The 27,938-nt window shown below is 42.2% G+C and overlaps 2 protein-coding genes across 12 annotated transcripts in view; one reads left to right on the forward strand and one right to left on the reverse strand.

The window, feature by feature from the left end:
* ZNF565 (zinc finger protein 565) overlaps window positions 1–14,881 on the reverse strand; it is a 33,896-nt gene extending 19,015 nt beyond the window's left edge. Inside the window, exons 1-2 of one of the 2 annotated variants that reach the window (XM_021097171.1) lie at window positions 14,771–14,881; window positions 5,127–5,218 (exon numbers count right to left, since the gene is read on the reverse strand). The gene's annotated coding sequence lies outside the window, so the exon portion shown is untranslated. Of the gene's footprint in view, window positions 1–5,126; window positions 5,881–14,770 lie in introns of both variants that reach the window. The other variant, XM_021097172.1, reaches the window with a different exon arrangement.
* Window positions 1–27,938, forward strand: part of ZNF146 (zinc finger protein 146) — an 82,329-nt gene that overhangs the window by 41,201 nt on the left and 13,190 nt on the right. For 3 of the 10 annotated variants that reach the window (XR_002345319.1, XM_013998374.2, XM_021097207.1), the window contains one exon: window positions 24,685–24,778. The gene's annotated coding sequence lies outside the window, so the exon portion shown is untranslated. Of the gene's footprint in view, window positions 1–8,850; window positions 8,878–12,938; window positions 13,470–14,218; window positions 15,012–15,081; window positions 15,338–24,684; window positions 24,779–27,938 lie in introns of those variants that run through there. The other 7 variants (XR_002345320.1, XR_002345318.1, XR_002345321.1 and 4 more) reach the window with 6 other exon arrangements.

Raw genomic sequence — 27,938 nt, forward strand, 5'->3', positions numbered from 1 at the left:
AGCTGACTGAATATATAAAAGTTTGGTTTTCCCCCATTAATGAGTGGAAGGCCAGTGAAGAATTTAAAGAAGGAAGTGACAGGGCCAATATGGCCAGGTTAATTTACTGGAGAGGAGTAAAAACTGGAATCAAGGAGATCCGCTGAAAGTGCTTGTCCTTTCCCAAGCAAACAACGGGGCCTGATCCAAGACAGGGACAGTAAAATGAGAAGGAAGGGGATGACTTCAAGGTGTAGAGAAGTAGAATCAACAGGCTCTGGCATCTGACTGGCTACAGGCACACAGAGAGAAAAAGGAGTCAGGAGTTCTTTCCTGTTTACTGAGTTCCTAGCTCAGCTGGCATGGTTCTACGTGTAAGGAAGGTAACAATTCCAGCCCCATGTCTCAGTGGATCTGACGTTCTAATGGAATGGGACAATAACAAATATTGACATACTGACATTGATATTCCTATTTATTTGTCAGGTGGCCAAAGTTCTACGGAGAAAAATAAAAAGATTAAGGGGATAGAGAGCTTGGGAGAATGGAGGGTGGCCTGAGAAAGCTTTTCACTGGGAAAGGGACCTGTAGGGACAGACTGAATGGGCGGGTGAGCTACACAGGTACCTGGCAGATGGAACAGCAAATGCAAAGTCCTCAAGGCAAGAGCAAGCTTTCTTTGACAACAAAGTGGAAGGAGACTAGAGGGGCTGGAATGGGCTGAAAAAAAGAGGGCCCGAGAGGTAAAAGGAAGCTGGATGATGTCAGGCCTGTGGACCATTTTAAGAACTTTGGTTTCTTACTTTTGGCTTAGACAGGAACCCACTGAAACATTTTACACTGCAAAATGGCATGCGATTTACATTTAAAAGAATCATTCACAGAAAATGGACTAAATGGATGGGAGGGTGGGGGCAGGGAGACCAGTGAGTAGGTTACTGCAGTAATCCTGGCAAGGGGTGAGGAGAGCTTGCATTGGGGTGATGTGGTCGTGGGGGAGGTGATGAGAACTGATCAGATTCTAGATATTCTCTGTAGGTAGAGCTGACAGGATTTGCTGATTTTAGGTGTAAATAAATAAATAAAAAGGCCAAGATGATGCTAAGGTTTTTGGCTTGAGCAACTAGAAGTACGAAGTTGCCATTTTTTAACACAAGGAACTGTGAGAGGAGCAGGTTTGGACGGACCAATTATGAGCTCTGTTTTACCTTAATTCTTGACATGATTATCATACATCCAGTAGACATGCTGAATGTCCATTAGACATTTGACCCTGGAGTCCAGAGAAAGGCCAAATGTAGAAATATAAAATCGGAAGTTAACTGATGTCCAGTTAATATTTAAAGCTCTGATACTAGGTAAGATAGGAAGAAAAAAGGTCCAAGACCTGAGCCTGGGTGGGCTCTGATGACTAGAAACCAGGAAGACGAAAAGAATAAAAGAAAGGAGTCTGCAAAGGCGACACCAGTTGGATAGAAGGAAAAAAAGAAAATTGAGCTTCACTGGAAGCCCGGTGAAAAAATTATACCAAGAAAGAAGGTGAGAACAACAGACAGTCAAATGCTACTAAGAGGTCGCGTGGTACAAGGAACGAGAACTGTCCATTGGATGTGGCATTAAGAGAGATCATTTGAAGTCTCATGGAGGACATGAAAGCTTGCCTGGAATAGGTTCAAGAGAAAACAGAAGGAAAGGAAGTGGAGGCAGAAGAGCCATCTCTTTCAATAGGTTTTGTTGCAAAAGAACAGAGAGGAGTTCCTGTCGTGGCGCAGTGGTTAACGAATCCGACTAGGAACCATGAGGTTGTAGGTTTGATCCCTGGCCTCATTCAGCAGGTTAAGGATCCGGCGTTGCCGTGAACTGTGGTATAGGTTGCAGACTCGGCTGGGATCTGGCGTTGCTGTGGCTGTGGTGTAGGCCGGTGGCTACAGCTCCGATTAGACCCCTAAGCCTGGGGATCTCCATACGCCACGGGTGTGGCCCTAGAAAAGACAAAAAAAAAAAAAAAAAAGCAAAAAAACCCAGAGAAATGGAGCTAGAAGTGGATATGGAATACAGCTAGGGTTGTTTGCTTTGAATGTGTGAGAAATTACAGCATGTTTTATAGTGACGGGAATAACCCAGCTGAGGAAGACTAATACGGCAGGGACATAGGAGACAACTGCACAGAAGCAATGATCTCGAGTGGGAGAGATGGGATGGGAACAACACCCAAGTCTAGGAGGTGAATTACAGGAGATCACAGATGGTTCGTTCATACCTGGGGAAGGCAGAGCACAAAGGTACAGGAATGACCCCTAGGATTCTACTGTGAGGTGAAGTGGTACTATTCATAGACACTTTCAATTAGAGTTTTTTGTTTTTATTTTTATTTTTGGCCACGCCCACAGCATGCAGAAGTTCCCAGGCCAGGGACTGAACCTAAGCCACAGCAGTGACATGGCCAAATCCTTAACTGCTAGTCCACCAGGGACTCCTAGTTTTATTTTTATAACTACCCTGTCAGTTAAATAAAATTGATTTTATTTTCCATATTATATAGAAGAGAAGCTAGAATGCCTGAGAGGTTATGAGATTCAGCCAAGGCCACTGGGTGGGATAAGAACCCAAATGTTCCATTTTACTGCCCATAGAAGTTTCCATTAAACTGCCTTCCCCTGGTTACTGCCATCAATGGGGGAATGAATAACAAATCCCGGGGTAGAAAGGGGCCAATTTACAGAGTTAGAGGGAGTTCCCTGGTACCTCAGCAGATTAAGGATCTGGCCTTGTTACTGCTGTGGCATGGGTTCAGTCCCTAGGCCTGGGAACTTCCCTAAAAGTATTACACAAGAAGGCACCAGATATGTTAGAAATCAGGGAGGAAAAACCCTCAGAATTCAGAGGAGAAAAGACACAGAAGAAACGAATTCTGAAAATAAAGGTCAGAGATACGGAGGAGAGATCCAGAAGGCCTAAAATACGTATAAAAGTGGAGAATAAAACAGAACAGCTAGAGGAAAAAAAAATGAATAAAAGGTAATAAAAGAATGTTCTCTGGAAGAAATGAAATATTTGAATCTTTAAATTAAAAAGAATCCCTGAGAGCTTATAAAAATTCACAGAAGGCCACACCCGGATGCATCCTGCTAACAGTCCAGACATTTTTACTTCGCCACAGGACACTCATTATCCTTAAACAGCCATAGACTATTTAGGACTCAGCAGGCATGTTCCCTTTGGGGGCTTTGTATGTTCTGACCAGCACGCTCTTCCTCAAGGCAGTCAGAGAGCTCACTTTTTCCCTCCTTGAAGGTTTCTGCTTAACCCGCATCCCTGTAACCAAGCTATTACAACATCCCCTTTGCCAGGCACTCCAGCCCTCTCTGCTTTGCTTTTCCTCACAGCTCTCAGTGCCACTAAACGTTCTATTATAGATTTGTCAATCATTTGACTCTTCCCACTACACTTACACAGGGATCTTGTCAGTTTTGTTCATTATTAACTCCCCAGGACATAAAATACCACGTGGGAGGCACTCAAACACTGCCATGAGCGTACAAGATCGCAACGAAAACCTTAAGAGGTTATCAAAGTAGAAATTTCTATAGCCTATTTTTTTCGTACCATAAGCCAGAAAGAATTGATAAAATATTTAATACAAAAATAAAATAAGGAATTCCTTTGTGGTGCAGTGGGTTAAAGAATTCAGCCTTGTCACTGCAGCAGCCTCGGTGGCTGCTGTGGCATGGATTTGATCCCTGGCCCAGGAACTTCCACATGCTGCAGGCATAGCCAAAAAACAAAAACAAAAATCCCCCAAACTATAAAATATTTCAGACAAATAGAATGTATTTATATTTTGTGGATACACAACACACAATGCAGAAAAATACAAAGAAAAAACCCTAAATTTGGGAAGATTTTGAAAATTCTAGCTCCAAATACTAAAATCAAAATGAAAAGGCAAATGATAAAATGGAAACACATCTCTAATTCACAAGTCAGATAAACAACAAAAATGTTTTTCTGGGGGGGACTGAAAGGATTTTCAACTGAATTTTTACATTTGTCTCTAAGTAATTATGGGGGAATCTCTTTTTCTGTATTTTTGAGTTTTCCCTTAAGCATGTTTTGTTTTTGTTTTTGTCTTTGTCTTTTTGGGGCCACACCCGTGGCATATGGAGGTTCCCAAGCTGAGGGTCGAATGGGAACTGTAGCCACCAGCCTATGCCACAGCCACAGCAACACGGGATCCTTAACCCACTGAGCAAGGTCAGGGATTGAATCTGCGTCCTCAAGGATGCTAGTCAGATTCGCTTCCACTGAGCCACGACAGGAACTCCAAGCATATGTTTTATAATCATAAATAATACTATTAGTTCCTTCCTCCTCATGGGATGGAGCAGAATATAAAGGGAAATATGAATGGAGTGATGAGTGAGAGTGAAGGGCCCTTGGGAACTGCTATGCTGCAAGAGCTGAATTTCCTCCATAGTTTTTTGTTTTTTGTTTTTTGTTTTTTTTTGGCTATTTCTTTGGGCCGCTCCCGCAGCATATGGAGGTTCCCAGGCTAGGGGTCGAATCGGAGCTGTAGCCACCGGCCTACGCCAGAGCCACAGCAATGCGGGATCCGAGCCACATCTGCAACCTACACCACAGCTCACAGCAACACCGGATCCTTAACCCACTGAGCAAGGGCAGGGACCGAACCCGCAACCTCATCGTTCCTAGTCGGATTCGTTAACCACTGCGCCACGACAGGAACTCCTCCTCCATAGTTTTAAAGCCTTTGAGGAGTTCCTGTCATGGCTCAGTGGTTAATGAATCTGAGTAGGAACGATGAAGTTGCAGGTTCGATCCCTGGCCTTACTCAGTGGGTTAAGGATCTGGCGTTGCCGTGAGCTGTGGTATAGGCCGCAGACACGGCTCGGATCCCGCGTTGCCGTGGCTGTGGTGTAGGCTGGCAGTGCAGCTCCGATTAGACCCTCAGCCTGGGAACCTCCATATGCCGCAGGAGCGGCCCTGGAAAAGACAAAAAAGAAAAAAAAAAAAAAAAGCCTTTGAGGGGCATCTTCTCAAACAATAACTTAAGGCTCCTGACCTCCTCACAGAGGAGCTGAGCTTTCTTCTGAAAGGCTTCCTGCTTCCTTGGTCTCCTCACTCACCTATGCACAGGCTTCCTGTCAACTTCCTTTCACGGTCCAGGATGTCTTCTTTGCCTCAAAAGAAATCACATCTAATTTACAGAAGCAACTTCCTACACAGAGAAAAAGAAATGGGTCTCAGTGAGTGTGGTAGACATTATTAATTTGATTACTAATGTTTCACCATTACCTAGTTTTTTAAGTAATACGTGGTATATGGAAGTTCCCAGGCTAGGGGTCCAATCAGAACTGCAGTTGCCAGCCTACGCCACAGCTCAGGGCAACGCCAGATTCTTAATCCACTGAACAAGGCCAAGGATCAAACCCACATCCTCATGGATACTAGCTGGGTTCATAACATAACCCTGTGAGCCACAACAGGAACTCCTCAAGCATCCAGTCTTCCTCTCCTCAGGGGCATGTACAAGATGACACTTTTCAGCCCCGTGCAGTTAGGTTATGATCATCGGAAATATGAGCTGAGGTGATGTCTGGGGCACTGGAAAGACTGCATAATTCTCGAATCTATTCCCACTGTGGCAGCCAAGGAAGCTGTGCGTTTCAGATGGCACAGCTACTGGATGGTGGCGTCTCCTTTGGTTTGGGACCTTGCCTGTGCTGATGCATAATGGACAGCAGCACGAGCAAGAAATAAAAAGTGGTTATGTTGTAGGGAGCTCCCTGGTCATCTAGTGGTTAGGATTTGGCGCGTTCACTGCTACAGCCCAGGTTCAATCCCTGGTTCTGGGAACTGAGATTCCACATGAGGCCATGGCTGAAAAAAAAAAAAAGTTATTTTGTAAACCACTGAGATTTGGGGGTTTGCTACCACAGTATAACAACTTGTCCTAATTAATATGCTAATTCACCTATAAGGACTACATAAAAATTCAGACTCAGGGCCTGGGTCAATATGAGAAAGAATAACTTCGTTTTTTTTTCTTTTTATGGCCACACCTGCAGCATATGGAAGTTACTGGCCTAGGGGTTGAATAAGAGTTGCAGCTGCTGGCCTGCGCCACAGCCACAGCAATGCCAGATCCAAGCCTGAGTCTGCAACCTACACCACAGCTCATGGCAATGCTGGATCCTTAATGCACTGAACGAGCAGGGATTGAACCTGCATCCTCATGGATACTATGTCAGGTTCTTAACCCACTGAGCCACAACAGGAATTCCAAGAAAGAATAATTTTGAAAAAGTCACAGGAAGCTTCAGAAATAACAGAGCCAAGCTGTCCATTCCCAACTGTATGCATCTCAAAGGGATTTTTCACAAACCCACAATGTGAAACAAAAGGCTCTAAAAAGGCAGATTACGAGTTTCGGCACAAGTTGAACTTGACCTAGCACAAAAATGCTTTTTTTTTTTTTTTGGACACACCCAAGGCTATAGAAGTTTCCAGGCCTGGGACTAAACCTTCGCCGAAGCTGTGACCCGAGCTGCTACATAGAGAATGCTAGATCCTTAACCTGCTGCACCATAAGAGAACTCCTTAAATGAATATTTTTAAAATCTGTGAAATGTAAGCTATTCCCAAAAAGCAGATCAAAGAGAAAATACTGTCTTTTTTTAACAGTCTTCCTTTGAACATGAAATAATAGCTCAGGATATTCTAAAAATAGTTTTTTATAGAATAGCTTTTGTTGTTTTTGTCAGCTCCCAATAGTTGCAAACTTCTCGATTTGGTAACTACATTTATGTGTGCCGGAGACCTGCCTGGAAAGGAACTAAAAGTCACTTAGGCCAAGTGCTGTGTATAAGTGATGCTTCCTTTCAGCTCTTCTTGCCAGATAAGCTTTATTATGTTTCCACACCTGCTGTATGTGCCTCAGTGTTCTCCAAACAGCTATAGAATCATCTCACCCCTCTGGTCATATTTTGGATTTGTGATGATTAGAATGAAAATTGAAGGAAGCATAGGTGACTCAATTTACCTCCACAGAAGTACTTACAGGATCAGTTTGACTTACATGTCATATGACATGGCAGTCACACTAATACCTTCCTCTTACGAATTCTCACAGCATACTATCAGGGTAAACTAGTGTCCTTTATCACATTTTACTCTGGACAACTGCATACAAGTTTTATCTCCCCCAGTACATTATTTGTAATTTAAAAATAGAGATTCTCAGAGTTCCCTGTGGCCTAGCAGTAAAGGATCTGGTGTTGTAACTGCTGTGGTGTGGGTCCAGTCCCTGGCCCAGGAACTTCCACATACCACAGGTGCAGCAAAAAAAAAGAAAAAAAGAGAGAGAGAGACTCTCACTCTTTTTTTTTTTTTTTTTTTTTTTTTTTTTAAGGGCTGCACCTGCGGCATATGGAAATTCCCAGGCTAGGGGTTGAACTGGAGCTACAGCTGCTGACCTACACCACAGCCACAGCAACGGGGGATCCGAGCCAGTCTTCAACCTACACCATAGCTCACAGCAACGCCGGATTGCTGACCCACTGAGCAAGGCCAGGGATTGAACCCACATCCTCAGGGATACTATTTGGATTCGTTTCCACTGTGTGGGAACTCCTGAGACTCTCACTCTTTAAAAAGTATTTTGTCTCTGTGAGTTCTAGATTAGGATTTTGTGTTTGCAAATTCTTAATCAATGTCTAATGCCTAACCCAAAGGAATTCACTATAAGAATATGTCAGGTTGTATGAACAAGTCTACTTTTGGGACAATTTCACAGTTAAAATACAAAAATATAAATACTCTTTAGTAGACAGAAAAGTGAATAAATTGAGGTGCATCACAACAATGAAATACTGCATATTGACTTGAAAAAATAACAGTAACATAGTCAATGCAGTATTTGATGAGGCAGGCAGGTTACAGAATTTACATGAAAGTGATACTACCCTATAAAATCCCACAGAAAATATCTGAAATACAGCCATCAAAATATTAAGAAAAAATATTAAGAATACTTATCTTGGAGTTCCTGTTGTGGCTCATGAGGTTTCGGGTTTGATCCCTGGCCTTGCTCAGTGGGTTAAGGATCCGGTGTTGCCGTGAGCTGTGGTATAGGTCGCAGATGGGGCTTGGATCCCGTGTTGCTGTGGCTGTGGCATAGGCCAGTGGCTACAGCTCCGATTCGACCCCTAGCCTGGGAACCTCCATATGCCATGGGAGTGGCCTTAGAAAAAGGCAAAAAGACAAAAAAAAAAAAAAAAAGGAAAAAAGAATACTTATCTTTAGAGAGAAGAATTACATTTTGAGCAGTTTCTAGATTTTTGCATTAAGCTTATATATTTCATAATAAAAAAACAATACTTTCCATTGTGTTTCCATTTAAACAAAAATAAATAACTAGAGTTGCAGTGGCTGTTGCAAAGACCAGGAGCTGCAGTTCTGATTCAACCCTGGGAACTTCCATATGCAGCAAGTGTGGTTCTAAAAAGCAAAAAAAAAAAAAAAAAGAAAAAAAGATGAGGGAGCTCCCATTGTGGCTCTGCAGGTTAAGAATCGAACAATGTCTCCATGAGGATGCAGCCTCAATCCCTGGATTCAGAGGGTTAAGCTGCAGCATAGTCACAGATGTGGCTCTGACATGGTCTTGCCATGGCTGTGGTGTAGGCTGGCAGCTGCAGCTCTGCTTTGACCCCTAGCCCGAGAACTTTCATACGCTGCAGGTTTGGCCTTAAAAAGAAAAAAAATGGTAAAATTAAAAAATTTTTTTTTATGTGATCTTTGTAAAATTTGAGTATCTTCTAATTTGTCATTTTCTGTGTTGTATCATTACAGTATTTTCATTGTTCTGGTTAACTTGCTGTAAGTATGCATTTATTAGTGAGTAATATTCTATCATATGAATGTAACATGTGATGGAAAACTTCCTCATCTACTTCCCTGCTGGTGGGCACAAACATCTCAAAGGCTATTACCCAGCATTACTGTCTTTGATTTCAGACGTGTGGTTCAAAATTTTCAAGGGTCATGAAACTCTTTGAAAGTCTTATGAAATCATAAACATTCTCCCAAGGGGGGAAAAAAAAATCAAGTAAAAAGTATCTGCAAAAACTGCCCCAAATTTCATGGGGTCTGCAGAGCCCTAAAGTTTAAGGGTGAGAGCCAGGATCTCCCTTAAAACCCTGCTGTGACCATTTATTAACAAGTATCAAGTACCACTAGCTAATATTCTTTTATCTTTCATAACTTATCAGAAGAACAGGGACTTGGCCTGAAACAAATTTAAGACGCCCTACCCAAAATGCCCTATATCAAATCAGATCTGGTCACTAAACAAACTCTTATCCCACCCAGATTTGTGATTCTAGACCCCTGAAATAGGTCCCAATCACATTCTTTTTTTTTTTTTTTTTTGTCTTTTCTTGGGCCGCTCCCGCGGCATATGGAAGTTCCCAGGCTAGGGGTCTAATAGGAGCTGAAGCCGCTGGCCTACACCAGGGCCACAGCAACGCTGGATCCGAGCCGCGTCTGCAACCTACACCACAGCTCACGGCAACGCCGGATCGTTAACCCACTGAGCAAGGGCAGGGACCAAACCCGCAACCTCATGGTTCCTAGTTGGATTCGTTAACCACTACGCCACGACGGGAACTCCCCCAATCACATTCTTACTCTTAAAAGCCAGAAACAGCAAAAGACCTTGTTCATCAACCTATACATCATGAAAATCAGAGATATCAATGAGTGTCACATGAGCCGGGTTATGAATCAGCAAATCGCAACCCTCCAAAAGATGTAGAGCTTATGTAAACAGAACGCTTTGGTGCAGAACTAGTGTAAAGGAGAAACTGAACAATTTGACAGTAAAAAATGAGTATCAGGAAACTAGCTGTAATAGACGTTAAAATGTACCGTAAGCCTCTATAATGAAAAGTGTGGTAGTAATGCATAAAGAGACAAACTGGAAGAAAACAGAAGCCCTAGAAGCAGAACCAAGCATGTACGGAAATTTAGTATATGATAGCATTTCAAATCACTGGCACAAATTTTTTTTTTTTCTTTTTAGGGCCACATCTGCAGCATATGTAAGTTCCTAGACTAGGGGTCTAATCGGAGCTACAACTGCCAGCCTATGCCACAGCCATAGCCATGAGGCAAGCCGCGCGTGTGTGACCTGCCCCACAGCTCACGGCAACACTGAATCCCTGACCTACTGAGCGAGGCCAGGGATTGAACCTGCATCCTCAGAGATACTAGTTGGACTTGTTTCTGCTAAGCCAGACAGGAACTCCCAGAGATTAAAATTTTTCGTAAATGGTTCTGGAAAAACTGGATAGCCATTTTGAAAATATAAAATTAAATCCATAACCCCATTCCATACACAAAATTACATTCCAAATGGCTCAGGGTGCTAAATGTAAAAAATTAAATTGTTGACTAAAAAAAAAAATATAGGCACAACGTAAAAGTTGAGAGTTAAGTTTTATTTGGGGCAAAATGAGGACTTAAGCCTGGGAGGCAGCATCTCAAGTAACCCTGAGAAATCTGCTCAGAGGATGCAAAGGTCTGGGCTCACCCAAATCATTCATTTGATATGCATCTCTGCTATCTGGGGCCAATATCCTGGGTTTCCACATCCTGAGTTTCCTTAGGGCTCATCCTTTGGGAATGGCTGTAGTCTGAGGGCTGCTAGATAGCAGCTATTCTAGGTTTCCATCCTGAGTTCCTTCAGGGCTCACTGGCTTATCCTTGGAGGTGGCTGCAATTGTTGGTGACTGTGACACTTTTTGTTTACTGATATGGCAGGCAATATTTTATTTCTTAAAAACCATAGGTTATTAGGAGTTCCCATCATGGCTCAGTGGTTAGCGAACCCAAATGCGATCCATGAAGATGTGGGTTCAGTCCCGGGCCTCACTCAGTGGGTTAAAGATCCAGCGTTGCTGTGAGCTGTGGTGTAGGCTGGTAGCTGTAGCTCCGGTTTGACTCCCAGCCTGGGAACCTCCATATGCTTTGGGTGTGGCTCTTAAAAAACAAAACAAAACAAAAATCATACGGTTATTAGAAGATAACACAGGTAAATTCCCCTTTAATCCTTAGGCCGAGAAAAGCTTTCAAAATCCAGAAGCTGTAAAGGAAAATATTGGTAATCTACTACATAAAAATATTCAATGGCAAAAAAATACCACAAACGGGGAGTTCCTGTTGTGGCTCAGCAGTAACAAACTCGACTGGTATCCACAAGGATATGGGTTTGATCCCTGGTCTTGCTCAGTGGCTTAAGGATCCAGCATTGTCATGAGCCATGGAGTAGTCCCAGATTCAGCTCGGATCCTGAGATTCTGTGGCTGTGGTGTAGGCTGTATCTCCCATTCAACTCCTAGCCTGGGAACCTCCATATGTTGCAGCTATGGCCCTAAAAAGACCAAACAAACAAAAAAACCCACCATAAATGAAGTCAAAAGACAACTGTCAAACCAGGAGATGATAACTTGCAATGAACATTACAGATGATGAACTAGTATCCGAATATGAAAAGAATTCTTAACCACTGTGACAAAGTATCAAAAAAGCCGGAAAAACAAACAAACAAACAAAAAAACAGTAAAAGTAAGTAAGAAAAAGAGATGGCTAATTCACACATACAAAAAAGGTGTAAAAATAGCCTTAAAGGATATGTGTGAAAATATGCCTATCAGCCTAATACTGGAAGTATTAGGCAAGAAAAAGAAGTAAAAAGCATTCAAATTGGAAAGAATGAGATAAAATGTATCTCTGTTCAGATGACATAATCTTATATATAGAAAACCCTGAAAAAGTCAAGAAGTAATAACAATCCCAGTAGCAATAAGCACATCTAATCTTGGTTTCTAAATATAATTTTCTAATAAAAGGAGCCAGTGATCCCTAGGAAACTTCTCATTACAGGACTGGGCCTGGGAAAGTACAATATCAACCTGGAACATCTTATGGTGCAGGAAAATAAAGAAGTACTAAAAAAAAAAATAAAACAAAGGGGATTTGTTGGAAGGACATAGGAGCCAATCCAAAGAGGTTCCCAGTGGCCAAATTTGGGACAATTTCAGTAATAAAGTAGTGACAGTAATGGATTATAACCTGTAATATATATTAACCCCCTCCCAGGAGTTCCCTTGTGGTGCAGTAGGTTAAGGATTTTGCATTGTTGCTGCACTGGTTCAGGTCGCTGCTGTGGCAAGGGTTCAATCCCTGGCCCAGGAACTTACACAGGCCGTGGGCACAATCCCCCAAAAATTTAAAAAGTAAAATTCAGACTATACTTTTGTAAGTTAGTGAAAAAATTAAATGGGGAGAAGGAAAATCTATTTCTTTTTTTCTGTCTTTTCTAGGCTGCACCTGAGGCATATGGAGGTTCCCAGGCTAGGGGTCTAATTGGAGCTGTAGCTGCCGGCCTACACCACAGCCACAGCAACTCGGGATCTGAGCCGCGTCAGTGACCTACACCACAGCTCACGGCAACTCTGGCTCCTTAATCCACTGAGCAAGGCCAGGGATTGAACCTGCAACCTCATAGTTCCTAGTTGGATTTGTTAACCACTGAGCCATGACGGGAACTCTGGAAAATCTATTTCTAACAGGATTCTAATTAATAAATGTAGAAGGAATAATGGAAGCCAAAAAAAAAAAAAAAAAATCACCATCTGGCAGATACTTGGTAATAAATTCTCAGGTAAGAATTAGCAATGCAGAGTTCCCGTTGTGGCTCAGAGGTTAACGAACTCGACTTAGCATCCATGTGGACACAGGTTCGATCCCTGGCCTCACTCATGGGTTAAGGATCTGGTGTTGCCAGGAGCTGTGGTGTAGGTCGAAGATGTGGCTTGGATCTGGCGTTGCTGTGGCTGTGCTGTAGGCCCGTAGCTACAGCTCCAATTAGACCCCTAGCCCGGGAACCTCCATAAGCTGCTGGTGTGGCCCTAAAAAGACAAAAGACAAAAAAAAAAAAGAAAAAGAAATAGAATTAGCAATGGATGCAGTTGGTGAAAGATTGATAAACAGCATATTTATAGGCAAAGTCTTTCTCCATGAGATACATTAACTATAAAGGGAAAAGAATGATTTTGCAGTGGAGAAACCTGGCAAATTAAAGTTAACACCGCTAACAATGAGACAAATTGATCTCATGGGACTCTCAATGAGATGCATTGAGAAGAATACATTCCTCTTGGGGTGGTCTTGCTTCAACTGCATAACCTGAATTTAATTATGGAGTATCAGACAACCTCGAATTGAGGAAGACTACATTGCAGAATTTACAAAATGGCCAGTTCTCAAGGTCATGGAAGACAAGGAAAGACTTAAGTGACTATGCCAGTTTAAAGAAGACTAAGGAGAATTATCAATGGCAATATATGATCCTGGATTGGATCCTTATCCAGAAAGGACCCTAAAGACACCGATGAAATTTGAATAAGGTTTGTAGATTAGTGATTAATAATATATGAGTGTTAATCTAATTTTGACCATGTACTGTGATTATGTAAAATGGTAACCTATAGAGAAACTGGGTTAAGAGTATTTGGAGAAATCTTTTTTTGTAGCAGTTTTAAATCTAAAGCCAATTCAAATGTTTAAAAAATTGTAGATGAACATTAGGTGTGCAGGGAGCAAAGAGGGTGTGGGTCCTTCAGTTCACCTTCATGGCACTCAGAAATTTACTCAAAGGCAAATACCAGACACTAGTTTCTCCCGGGGCAGGGTGGTGGTGTCTTATCTGTGTTAAGTAAGAAGTTTCAGAAGGAGGAAAGAAAAGCACGTGTTGAAAGGAAATAACAAGCCCCAAATGGTGTCATTTGTCCCCACAATAACAAACCAAGACTTATTTCTAGTTTCAGGCTTTCTCAAGAATGTGTTAAATCTTTAAACAATCAATCTGGAATTTCCTGGTTAGCACCAGAGAGATAATTTGCATGATAAAACCCTAGCCGTTCCCCTCCCCTAAAAGGTGACCGGGCCTAAAACAATGCTTTCTTTTCTTTTGCTAGTAACTTCCTTGCCCCACTTTCCTACTGCCTATGAAAACTTTCGATTTTGTACATCTCCTTGGAGTATCTCTCCGTTTGCTAGATAGGATCCTGCCCGATTCATGAACTGTTAAATAAGGACAATTAATTTTCACGTTTATTTGGCTGAATTTTTTGTTTTGCTTTTTTAACACACGTAGAGAAAGAAGGGTTTCAGGGGAAGAAGAAAACTTGATGCACGGACAGCTTGGCTTCTGGATGTTCAACAATAGTTCTTTCCTTCTCCTTTCAATGTATGTCTTAGAGAAGAGTCAAGAAAAAGCAATCATGAGGAGCCAGGGCAGTTTTAATGGGTCATCGCCCACCCGTCCTACACAGGAGGAGGGAGGGCACAGAAGATGCCCAATCTCGGTGTTACAGATGCTCGCTGTTCAGGGCTATAATTTGTCAGAGCACTAGAGTCACAGGGACCTCACACCCACAAAATTGGTGCTGCACAAAATAGTGTCACACGGACACAACCACACATCCACTCTTAACACACACAGGACACAACTACACAATCATAGACACCTCCACACCCGTATACACAGGCACAATCACACCACTAACGCAGTTACACAATCTACTCACCACCATGACACACAAAGACACATTCAAAATAGCGCATCCTCAGCCCGTTCCCGCCAGCGCGCACAAACCCAAGGCTCTGGACACGCCCCGTCCCCGCCCCAGACTCCCAGACCCCTCACCTTCTGCCTCCCCTTGGTCGCGTCCGGGTCCCGGCGGAGCAAACGATCTCGCCACGACGTCAAGAGACACGTAACGCTGGGCCGCTGTGGACTCTGGGAAACGTAGTCCAGGACCAGACCAGCCAGAGACATGATGGCGTCCTCAAACCAGAAAGTCAGAGCTCGGCCTATATGACACTGCTTCAAAGAGGAGGGTTCCAGCTCCAAACGTCCACCAGGCTTGAGCTGATATCCCCCCAAGGTAGGACTACTTGACCTGAGAGCCTCATAATCAAAGGACGTGGCCGCAACATTCGTATAGGAAAGGCAGAAGGAGATACTGGGTGTCGACCCGCAAAGCATTAAGGGAAATGTAGTTCAAGGCCGGAAAAGCGGCATTGCTTTGATAGAAGGTAACCAGACACCAGCTTGGGCTTGGCCGCGGTGACCGTGCGGGCTGCGTCGCGGGGGTTTCTGGGAGTGCTCACTCGCCCTCTGAGTGCGCAGGCGCAGCATACCGAGTGGACATTTTGGTCTTTGTCCGCGGGTCAGTCCGGCCCCTGGGTCCACGTGGCGCGAAAATAGGAGGTGGGATGTGGACGTCTTGGGCCGATAGGGTCGGGGAGGTTGAGGGGAAGGATTCCAGATCTATTGGGGTGCGGCGCGAGGAAGGGGAGTGGGTTTTAGAGCTTCTAGTCTACGTGTGGGGTGGGGGTGGGGGCCTCTGAGGAGGGTTCGAGTGTGCGTGACCCTGAGTTTGACCGCAAGTTAGACTAAATGTTTGAGAACATTGAGGAAGAAACTGGGCTCAGGGTATGTATGGCTTGCGTCTAAGAGGGAGACCGGCATTGAGATAACGTCCGAGCGGCACTTCTCTTGTCGAAAGTGCTGATAATAACGGTGCCATCTTCCTGGAATACCTAATTTACTTGCAGATTGGAAGGGGGTTAAGCACCAAGTGGTAATTAATTTTAAAATATGCTTTTCTATAAAATACATTTCTTATTAATTAGGTACAATGCAAATCATCGTGACTTATTGCTTTTTTTTTTAAACAAGCAGAAATATTTCAAAGGAACTTTTTGTTATGGGGACCCTGTTTCAAACGGTCTCAAATATTCTGATCTTTGAGGAACTTTAATAGGGCTGCTGTTAAGCCTAGGTAGAGTAGATATCAGCGTTACCTTTTGAGAAGTAGTGTCAACATATCGCAGAAAGCAGAGTACTAGGAAGTCAAGGGTCTGGGGTTCTAGGATAAACACAGTTATCCTCGTTCTTTGGGGAAAAAAAAAAACAAACAAACTTGCTGCAGTGTTTATCCATGAATCCGAACTAGTTAGGTGTACTAACTCCTAAATGCGTGGAAGTGTTCTCAGGTTGTATGGGTTTTGTGAAGAAAGGGAGATACTATTATTAAGGATAACCCACAGTTGTCCTTCAAGGTTTTAAATAATAAGAGAGTTAAATAATTGGTTACCAAATCAGTGTCTGTAGATCAGTAGCCTTCAAATAAACAACAGTCAGGTAGAAGGTATAGTAGAAGACCACTGTTTACACGAACTGTCTTTTAAAAATCGAGGAGTAAATTTAAGAAACGTTTAAAACTATTGGAAAAGAACTTTAGAATACTGCTTTCGGGGGTAACATAAGATGTGAACAAATAAATATACAATGTTTTTCAGTGGGAATTTCTCATAAAGAAGTGTGTGCAAGATTTCCCATCGTGGCTTAGCAGTAATGCACTAGACTAGTATGCTTGAGGACTTGGGTTCAATCCCTGGCCTTGCTCAGTGGGTTAAGGATCTGGTGTTGCCTTGAGCTGCATTGTAGGTCACAGACTTGGCTTGGATTTGGCGTTGCTGTGGCTCTAGCGTAGGCCATGGGCTGCAGCTCCGTTTCGACCCCTAACCTGGAAACTTCCATATGCCACACCTGTGGCCGTAAAAGGACCAAAAAAAAAAAAAAAAAAAAAAAAAAGGTGGATAAATTCAAGGGTTTGGGGTTTTTATGCTTTTTACGTCAGTACATGTGGCGTATGAAAGTTCCCATACTAGGGGCAGTCGAATCAGAGCTGCAGTTGCTGGCCTATGCCAGAGTCACAGCAACAGCAACGCCGGATCCTTAACCCACTGAGCAAGGCCAGGGATCGAACCAATGTCCGCATGGATACTAGTTGGGTTCGTTATCACTGAGCCATGGTGGGAACTCCCAAATTAATTTATTAATTTAATGTTATCCCAGTAAAAGTATCCATAGGTTTTTGGTTTTTTTTCTCTTGGACCTAAATAAGCTGATTGTGCACTTCATGTGGAAAAATAGACAAGCTAGAATAGCCGGTAGAGCTCTGAAAAAGAAAAGCATTTAGGGTATAGGGAGGTGGGAGCCTAACAATAACATTTTAGGTCCTCATAAATTAAAATAGTATTGTTATTAGAAGGAAACAGGCTTATGAAGGGCCATTCCTCAGTGTTTAATGACCTAGTTATTTCACAGATGGAAATTTTACAAATATACCCGAATTTACATGAAGTGACACAGGTACAAAGTTGCTCATTGCAGCACTGTTTCACATAGGGAGAGACAATTTATGCTCATCAGTAGGATATTAGTGTGATAAAATTATGGCATGTGTAAACAACAGTAACTTACAGCTTTAAAAAAGAATGAGGAGAAGTTTTCTGTATTCTTTTTTTTTTTGGTCTTTTGTCTTTTTTGTTGTTGTTGTTGTTGCTATTTCTTGGGCCGCTCCCGCGGCATATGGAGGTTCCCAGGCTAGGGGTCTAATCGGAGCTGTAGCCACCGGCCTACGCCAGAGCCACAGCAACTCGGGATCCAAGCCACGTCTGCAACCTTCACCACAGCTCACGGCAACGCCGGATCGTTAACCCACTGAGCAAGGGCAGGGACCGAACCCGCAACCTCATGGTTCCTAGTCGGCTTCGTTAACCACTGCGCCACGACGGGAACTCCTGTTTTCTGTATTCTAACACTGAAGTAACTCCAAAAATGTAAAGTGAAAAACGCAGAATGCGTGGTATGCTTCATATGGATTAAGGGGAGAGGTAAGAATATATGCTTGTATTACTTTCCATTAAAAAAAAATAAGAAGATCTACAGCAAATAAAATTGGCTACCTCTGTTGGGATAGAGGTACAGGCATAGATAGGATGAATGCAAATACTTTTTTATGTTTCTTCCCAACTATATGAATTTATTATATATTCAAAAATCAAAGTAATTTTTTTTTTTTTTAAATTCAATGACTGCACCTGAGGCATATGGAAAGTTCCTGGGCCAGGGATTGAATCCAAGCCACAGCTGTAATCTTTGTTGGGTCTGCAGCAGTGCTGGATCCTTTAACCTACAGCACCAGGCCAGGGATCAAATCTGCACCTCTGCAGCTACCCAGGCTGCTACAGCCCATTGCACCACAGCAGGAACCCCCCTCCCCCCCTTTTTTAAAGGAGAATTTAGGCCATGGAGCCAGATTCCTCCCTCTGCGGCTTTCTGCCTAGGTGTCCTTAGGCAGGTACTTATACCTTGTGTCTCAGTTTCTCAGCTAGTAATATAGGAAAAATAATAGTCCCTGATTCACAGGGTGATTGTGCAGATGCGGAGTTCTAAGGAATAGTGCTTAGGGAAGTTCTCTGATGGCCTAGAGGGTTGAGGCTCCTGCATTCTCAGGGCTGTGGCTCTGGTTGCTGCTGTAGGTTCAGTCCCTGGCCTAGGAATTCCCACATAGTGCCTGTGTGGCAAAAGAGAAAAAAAAATACAAAAACAAAAAACAACGACTCTCATTTAAGAAAAAAAAGAGTGCTTAGTATTAGGAAGTAGTGGATAAATGTTAAATGGTACTAATACCACAGAACAGTATTTCTTCAGAAATAGTGTAGTCATTTGTATTACGGTAAAAATTTCTGAAAGATTCAGATAAAGTAGATGATCTTTTTTAATTTCCGTATTTAAACGTTTTTCCTTTTGTAACTGGAATGAGGAAGTTAGGTTTGTGTTCAAGTTACATTCATCTAGAAACTCATCACTACCTCCTTCAGCAGATAAATCTGATTTCTGATTGTTACTTCCTCACAGTTCTAATTCAGAACCTCCGATGTTTTTTAAATATCCTAATTGTGACTTATTTTTGGTTAGACTGCATCAGAGGTGATCTTCAAATTGCATAACATTAGGGAAATGTATGACTGGTCCACCATTAGTGATTATATTTTTCCCTTTATGACCAAAATAAAATCTGTATGTTCACAGTTTGGCACCATACAAATATCCTTTGCCCATCAATCATTTAATGAATGGTTTTAACACCAATAAACAATCTTTAGCTGAATCTTTAACTTCAGTGTTGCAAAGTGCTGGTTTTCTCATTTTTTTCATTCCTTTTATGTTTATTTGATTGCTACTTCAAATTGTGTCACATTTATCCTGGCTTTTTTTTCTTTAAACATCATTTGAGAGCCTTCTGCCCTCGAGGCCCACCTTATACTTCCCTACCAGACTTGGAATTGACCGTTTCTCCTAGGAGCTCTGGTTCCTTTTCCTGGAGGATGGTATTGGAGACCAAAATATGGGTTCTGAATTGTTCTCATTGCTGCAGAGGTAACATTGTCTCAGGGCCATTTCAGAGAGGGAGGTAGAAAACCCATTTGTTAAAATCATGAGGAGTTTCCCCTGTGGCACAATGGGATTAGAGGTATCTTGGGAGTTCCGGGACACAGATTCCATCCTTGGCCTGACACTGTGGGTTAAGGATCCCTCGATGCAGCTGTGGCTTAGGTTGCAAATGGCTCAGATCCCCCGGCCCAGGAACTCCATGTGCCAAGGGGTGGCCAAAAAATAAAAATCATCACAAATTGGGAGTTCCCTGTTGGTGGCCTAGCCAGCTAAGGATCTGGCATTGTCACTGCTGTAGCACAGATTTGATTCCTAGCACGGAAACTTCTGAATGCCACAGGGTGTCAAAAGAAAAAAATGAATTCTTACTAGTATTTCTAATTCAATGAAATGATTCAGTATTTTTACCTCATGATTAGCTCCTCATTTTATTTTATTTTACTTTTTTTTTTTTTGTCTTTTTGCCGTTTCTTGGGCCACTCCCACGGCATATGGAGGTTCCCAGGCTAGGGGTCTAATCGGAGCTGTAGCCACCGGCCTACGCCAGAGCCACAGCAACGAGGGATCCGAGCCACGTCTGCAACCTACACCACAGCTCACGGCAACGCCGGATCCTTAACCCACTGAGCAGGGGCAGGGACCGAACCCGCAACCTCATGGTTCCTAGTCGGATTCGTTAACCACTGTGCCACGACAGGAACTCCTATTTTTTTTTTATCTGTCTTTTTTAGTGATTTTAATTTTTTTTTCCATTAAATTAACACTGTGGTTTACAGTGTTCTGTCAGCTTTCCTCATTGTATTTTATAGCAAAGATTTTGAAACAGGTTAACATAAGTAAGCACTTATTAGTTTTAGCCTGCAATATAAAGAAAATGGTTTCAAAAAAAACATTGATAATATTAGCAACTGCTAATGTACTGTGTCATGTGAAAATTTTCATTGTAGTTATGTTTGTTCTTAGAATGCATCCCACTAAATACATGTTGTCAAAGTTCCTTTCTTTGAGGAACTATGTTGCTAAATTAATGTACGGTTGAGTTAATTTCAGCTTGTTTTCAAAGTTCAGAGACTGCTTTGTAAAAGAATGATTTGATTATATAAAAAGTAAGTAATCCATTTCTGGTTCAACAGAAGCTATTCTCATAGAGATACCTCATTCTGCCCCTCTCCCCATCACATTTCTTCTCTGTCCCAGTTAGGTCATTTCCCTTTTGTTTGTTTGTTTCTTTAAACTTCAAGTGGATTTTTTGTTTATTAGACCATTAGTGTATATATATTCTTCTCTCCTATCCTCTGCCCTCCTTACATAAAATGTGTACTATTGTACATCTGTATTCTTCACTTTCTTCCCTAAACAGTTTGTCTTTTTGTTCTCTCTCTTTTTTTTTTTTTACATTTTAGGCCACACCTGAGGCATATGGAGGTCCAGGCTAGGGGGTCAAATCAGAGCTATAGCTGTTGGCTTACACCACAGCCATAGCAACGTGGGATCTGAGCTGTGTCTGTGACCTACACCACAGCTCATGGCAACGCTGGATCTTTAACCCACTGAGCAAAGCCAGGGATTGAACCCATGTCCTCATGGATACTAGTTGGATTCATTGCTGCTGAGCCACAATGGAAACCCCTCTTTTTGTTTTTAACTGCCTCATAAATAAGATGCCATTGTGTGTATGTACAGTAGTTTATTATGTTTTTGGACTTTTTGACTGTTACCAGTCTTTTGCTGTTAATAACTGCAGTACTGAATTTTTTTTTCTTTTTTTTCTTTTTAGGGCCGAACCTTTGGCACATGGAGCTTTCCAGTCTAGGGGTCTAATTGAAGCTGCATCTGCCACCTACTCCATAGCTCACGGCAACGACAGATCCTTAACTCACTGAGCAAGGCCAGGGATCAAACCCACAACCTCATGGTTCCTAGTCGGATTCATTTCTGCTGAGCCGCAACAGAAACTCCAGTACTGAATAATTTTTTATTTGTCATTTTGTACCTATGCAAGATTATTTCTAAAGTTGATTGCTGTGGAATTGCCCATAGAGCTAAGTACTTTCATTTCCATTAGCAATCGACAAGAACATCTTTCCTTCTAGAATTTGTAGGGTTGAATATTTTCTTTTTGACAAAAGTATCAGAGAAAGTTGGTGTTTCAATGTAGATTTAATTTACAACCTCTATCATGAGTGAGGTTAAGATCTTCCATATGCTTGAGGGCCACGTGTATTTATCTGGGAACAATCTGCATATCCTTTTCCCCATTTTATTAGGAGGTGCCTTTTTCTTCTAGGAGCTGTTATATTACATTTAACAATTTGCAAATTTTTTTTGAAGTTTTAATTTGTGTTTTGACATTATTCACAGTGTTTTTTTTTTTTTTAAACCGTGCAGAACCAGTCGGTTTTTATTTATTTATTGTTTTTTTATTTTTTTATTTTTTGTCTTTTTGCCATTTCTTTGGCTGCTCCTGCGGCATATGGAGGTTCCCAGGCTAGGGGTCCAATCGGAGCTGTAGCCACCTGCCTACGCCAGAGCCACAGCAATGCAGGATCCAGGCCGAATCTGCCACCTACACTGCAGCTCACGGCAATGCTGGATCCTTAACCCACTGAGCAAGGCCAGGGATGGAACCCACAAACTCATGGTTCCTAGTCGGATTTGTTAACCACTGAGCCATGACGGGAACGCCTTATTTTTTTATTTAAATTTTTAAAAAATTTTAATGTAGTTAGCATTATCAGTTTTTTTATTTATGGTCATAGAAAGCCTTTCCCAACCCATGTTTCACTTGTACAAGATTTTTTTATTTTATTTTTTTTGTATTTTTGTCTTTTTGCCATTTCTTGGGTCACTCCTGCCACATATGGGGGTTCCCAGGCTAGGGGTCGAATCGAAGCTGTAGCCACCGGCCTACCCCACAGCCACAGCAACTCGGGATCTGAGCTGTGTCTGTAACCTACACCACAGCTCATGGCAACACCAGATCCTTAACCCACTGAGCAAGGCCAGGGATCGAACCCACAATCTCATGGTTCCTAGTCGGATTCCTTAACCACTGACCTTATAGATTATTTTTATGGGCTTTTATTTTCAACTTAATTTTTTAAATCCATTTGGAGTTTATCCTGACCTACATTAATAGCTATGCATCCAGGTTTCTATTTTTCCAGTAGATTATCCTGTTCTTCCAACTTTTTTTTTTTTTTTTGCTTTTTAGGACCTCGCTTGCAGCATGTGGAGGTTCCCACGCTAGGGGTCCCATTGGACCCTACAGCTGCCCGCCTACACCACAGCCACAGCAACGCTGGATCCTTAACCCGCTGAGCGAGACCTGGGATTGAACCCACCTCCTCATGGATCTTAGTTGAGTTCGTTAACTGCTGAGCCATGGCAGGAACTCCTCAACTCCATTTATTAAAGAAAGTCCTTAACTCTGTTTTAAGATTCCATTTTGATCATATACTAAATTCTCATGTATTTGGTCTGTTTCTGGACTTCGTGTTCTCACCCATCCTCCAGTCTTTATTCATGTACCAATAGTTATCTTTTTATTATGGATGCTTTATAATTTTGTTTTATATCTAGTGTAGCTAGTTTCCTCTTACTGCTTTGTTTTTTTCAGTTTCCTAGGTATTGTTTATTTTTCTGGGTAAACTTGAGAATCACTTCTTAATTTATTTTTAAGGACATTATCTTTTATATTACTGTTATGAATGAAGTCATTGTTCTGGTATATATAAAGATTATCGAGGAGTTCCCCTTGTGGTGCAGCAGAAATGAATCTGACTAGTGTCCATGAGGATGTGGGTTCGATCCCTGGCCTTGCTCTGTGGGTCGGCAATCTGGGGTGGCGTTGGTGTGAATTGTGGTATAAGTCTTAGATCCCGAGTTTCTGTGGTGTAGGCCAACAGCTGTAGCTCCAATTCGACCCCTAGTCTGGGAACTTAGATATGCCATAGGTGTGGCCCTAAAAAGCAAAAAAGGGGGAGGGCTTATTATACAAATTTTATTCCTTGTGTACCTTATTAGATAATTTTTTGTAGTTCTATTAAAAAATAAGGCACTGGGCATCCTTTATCTTTATTTAGAGTTTAATAGAAATGCCTTCAGTGTTTTGCAGTAGCTAAGATGCTGGCTTTTGTGGTCAAGTATATAGATTTTGATTACCTGTGTATGTATAAATTGCCTATGCTGCCTGTGTCTGGGGATGTGAGTAGAAACCAAAAGTTTAAGGCTGAAGCCACTGCTTTGCCTCAGTTGGAACAATCAAGAAAGATCAGTTTAATGAGGACCCAAAAATCCCTCTAACTCTGATAACTGTAATTTTTTTTTTTTTTTTTTTTTTTTTTTTTTGGTCTTTTTAGGGCCACACCTGCATCATAGGGAGGTTCGCAGGCTAGGGGTCACATGGTCACATTGGAGCTACAGCTGCTGGCCTATGCCACAGCCACAGCAACAAGGGATCAGAGCTGTGTCTGAAGCCTACACCATAGCTTATAGCAATGCTGTCTCCCTACCCCACTCAGCAAGGCCAAGGATTGAACCCCCATCCTCATGAACACGAGTTGTGTTCGTTAACCACTGAGCTATGATGGGAACTCCTGATAACTGCAATCTTTTTTGAAGAATCAAACAGAACAAAAATAAAATGTCCATTCCTATTGTTTTCATTTCCTCTTGGATGACACCTAAGTTCCCCTTTTTATCTTCTGTGTGCCCTCTGTAACTTTGTTTGCTTCTTAAAGTTTTTATGTCTTTTTTTAAAAATTGGTTTTGTTACATTGTTCTTCGTTTTTTTTTTTTAATCTGCATGGGGCAGTGTATTTCATATGAGTTTAAATGTTGGAAAATTATGCTGTTCATTAGCACTGTTTTTCTTACAAGTGTACTTGTGTGGACTTAGACAAAGTATTTTGTGTTACCCATGTTTGCATGAGATAGATTTTCCTAGACAAGTACCAGGAAAAAGGAAACGTGGTAGCATTCTATGCTTCAGAGCTCACGGGCCTTTTCTAGGACTTCTATGCTTCCTTCCTCAGGCTTGATGACCCTAACATGGTGGGGGCAGACCTCTATCTCCTTATCTGTGTTTCCTGCAAATCATGTGGTACTTGCCTTCCAGGATGATGCGTTCACTTTTACTTATTTATTTATTTTTGTAATGATTTTCATTTGTCCATTGTTGATTCACAGTGTTCTGTCATCAGTTTCTCTTTTTTTTTTTTAATGATCATTGACTTTTAGAAATTGCTAAATTAGGTCACTCCACTACCAAGTACTTTTTCAGCCTACTCTTTCTGCTTCCCTTGCAGGTTATAAGCTGACCAAACTGTATGTGAGTCTCTGTTGAAGCAAGAAGACGAACTCTGAATGGTGGAGAAAAAAGTGGAAATGAAATTTGTCCAGGTGAGTGAATCACAAGCAGGCAGTTCACAGTTGTTGAATCAGCATTACCACCTCTGTAACGCTTTTAAGTATGTTTCCTTACAGGCCTTAGTGTTAGGATATCACTTGGTAGAATTTGCTAGATACCTGAAGAGTATTTCTAGTCATCATATTTTCTTGTAGTAATCTAACTTCTTAAATCAGATTCTAGGGGGGCAGATGCCCTCTTATCTATTCTGCATGTCAAAAAATCACTTCATTTGTACTGCCTCTGTGATTGTTCTCTTTCATGATACCCTCAGTCTCATATCCTCTGGTGTGTATAAACTCTTTATCTTGTTCATTGTCTTTTGTAAGTCTTAAGTGTTAACATATCATTTGATATTTAGGTCCCTTTTTATTACTTACCAGCTTCTCTCATTCTTTCAGTGGTTAAATGCTTCAGCATTATATTTTACATCTGTGATCACACATCTTATCCACCTCCCCATTATACATCAACAAATTCCTGCCTCCTTCCCTTCTGCTCCCATGTACCTCTTTCAGAAGTTTTTATCTTAGAAATTAATTCTGCCTTTCTGCTATGTGTGGGTATATGTATGCATGGATGTATGAGTTTGCATTTGTTTTTTTTGTTTTTTTTGTTTTTTTTTGCTATTTCTTGGGCCGCTTCTGCGGCATATGGAGGTTCCCAGGCTAGGGGTCGAATTGGAGCTGTAGCCACCAGCCTACACCAGAGCCACAGCAACGCAGGATCCGAGCCACGTCTGCAACCTACACCACAGCTCACGGCAACGCCAGATCGTTAACCCACTGAGCAAGGGCAGGGACCGAACCCGCAACCTCATGGTTCCTAGTCGGATTCGTTAACCACTGCGCCACGACGGGAACTCCTGCATTTGGTTTTTAATACGATTCTGGAATTTGTAAAAAGTTTTGAACATCCAGGCATGCAGTGAAAAAAATCTCTTCTGACCCTCAGTCCTATAGTTCTTTTTCAAAGACACAGTCACTTTTAAGAGTTTCACATGTATCCTTCTTGAGTTAGTCTATGAATAAACCAAATATTATGTGTCTGCTGCAAATTTGAATATATATAAGCCCTGAGTTTTCCTTGTCATATAAATGGTGGAATATATTCTATTGTGCACATAGTATCCTTTTCCTCTCTATCAACTATTTATTTGTTTAACCTGTCTCCTACTAATGGACATTTAGGTTGTTTCCAAGCTTAGGCAGTTAAAGATGCAAGTACGTATTCTTGTTTATAGTGCTTTGCAGAGATATGCAGATGCAATAACATAATTTACTCTTAAGTGGAAATACTGGGTCAAAGTTATGTTTATTTGTAGATTTGATAGAAATAGGCACATCGTGGGAGTTCCTGTCGTGGCTCAGTGGTTAACAAATCTGACTGGGAACCTGAGGTTGTGGATTTGATCCCTGGCCTCACTCAGTGGGTTAGGGATCCGGTGTTGCTGTGAACTGTGGTGTAGGTTGCAGATGCAGCTCAGATCCCGCTTTGCTGTGGCCCTGGCGTAGGCCAGCAGCTATAGCTCCGATTCGACCCCTAGCCTAGGAACCTCCATATACCGCGGGAGCGGCCCTAGAAATGGCAAAAAGACAAAAAAAAAAAAAAGAAAGAAAGAAATAGACACATCACTCTCAAAAGAAGTAAACCAGTTTACATTTCTACCATCATGGTATATTCATAATTGAATGATTTGTATTTGACACCATTTCGGGTACTAGGGAAAAGAGGATGGCATTTGTAAGAAGAGCTGAAGAGTATGAGAGTGGAACATGCAGCATTTGGTAGAAGAGCATTCAGCCAAAAGGAACAAAAAGTCTTAAAAACCCTGAGGTTGGAGATCCTGTTGTGGCTCAGCAGTAACAAGCCCGATTAATATCCATGAGGACGTAGGTTTGATTCCTGACCTCGCTCGGTGGGTTAAGGATCCGGCATTTCAGTGAGCTGTGGTGTAGGTCACAGACACAGCTCAGATCCTGCGTTGCTATGGCTGTGGTGTAGGCTGGCAGCTGCAGCTCCAATGCAACCCCTAGCCTGGGAACTCCCATATGCTGCAGGGGCGGCCCTACAAAGTAAAACAAAAACAAAAACAAAAACTAAAACCCCTTGAGGTTTTTAGGCTTGTTGTTCAGGAAATAGTGATCAGGCTAGTGAGTTAGAGCACAGTGAGCAAAGGGGGGTAAGGGTAGGTTTAATTAGGTAACAGGCCAAATCATAGACTCTGGCCTTTATTCTGAATGATTTGGGAGACCCACAAAGGGTTTGAGTTGATGAGTGAAAAGATCAGAATTATGTTTTGGCTGCTATAAAGAAAGTATGATATGGGGGGTGCCAAGGCTAGGGGATTAATGGGAAGCTACAGCAGTGATCTAGGTTAGTAGTTAAAGTTAGTGACAAGCAGTCAGATTCTTAAAATATTTTAAAGGAGTGGCTGACAGAATTGATGGAGATTTTATGTCAGTTATGAGAGAAAAGTCATCAGTAAGTCTTTAACTAGAAGAGGATGAGTTACCATTTACTGAGATAGGAAGAGTAGGCATTTTAGGAGACAGATCAAGAGTTTTCTTTTGGACTTTTTTTTTTGCCTTTTTTCTGGGGCTGTACCTATGGCATATGGAGGTTCCCAGGCTAGGGGTCCAATTGGAGCTGTAGCCACTGTCCTACATTAGAACCACAGCAACTCGGGATCCGAGCCACATCTGCGACCTCCACCATAGCTCACGGCATCGCTGAATCCTTAACCTGCTGAGCAAGGCCAGGGATCGAACTCACAACTTCATGGTTCCTAGTCAGATTCGTTAACCACTGAGCCATGATGGGACCTCCTCTTTAGGACCTTTTAATTGTGACATGTCTATTGATCCATCATCGAAGTGCATGTTAAGGTAGGCAGTTGGATACACAAGTCAAGAATTTAAGGAACCCGGAGTTCCCGTCGTGGCGCAGTGGTTAACGAATCCGACTAGGAACCATGAGGTTGCGGGTTCGGTCCCTGCCCTTGCTCAGTGGGTTAACGATCTGGCGTTGCCGTGAGCTGTGGTGTAGGTTGCAGACGCGGCTCGGATCCTGAGTTGCTGTGGCTCTGGTGTAGGCCGGTGGCTACAGCTCCGATTCAACCCCTAGCCTGGGAACCTCCATATGCCGCGGGAG

The sequence above is a fragment of the Sus scrofa genome, chromosome 6 (genome assembly GCF_000003025.6).
Source record: "Sus scrofa isolate TJ Tabasco breed Duroc chromosome 6, Sscrofa11.1, whole genome shotgun sequence".
NCBI classification, from domain to species: domain Eukaryota; kingdom Metazoa; phylum Chordata; class Mammalia; order Artiodactyla; family Suidae; genus Sus; species Sus scrofa.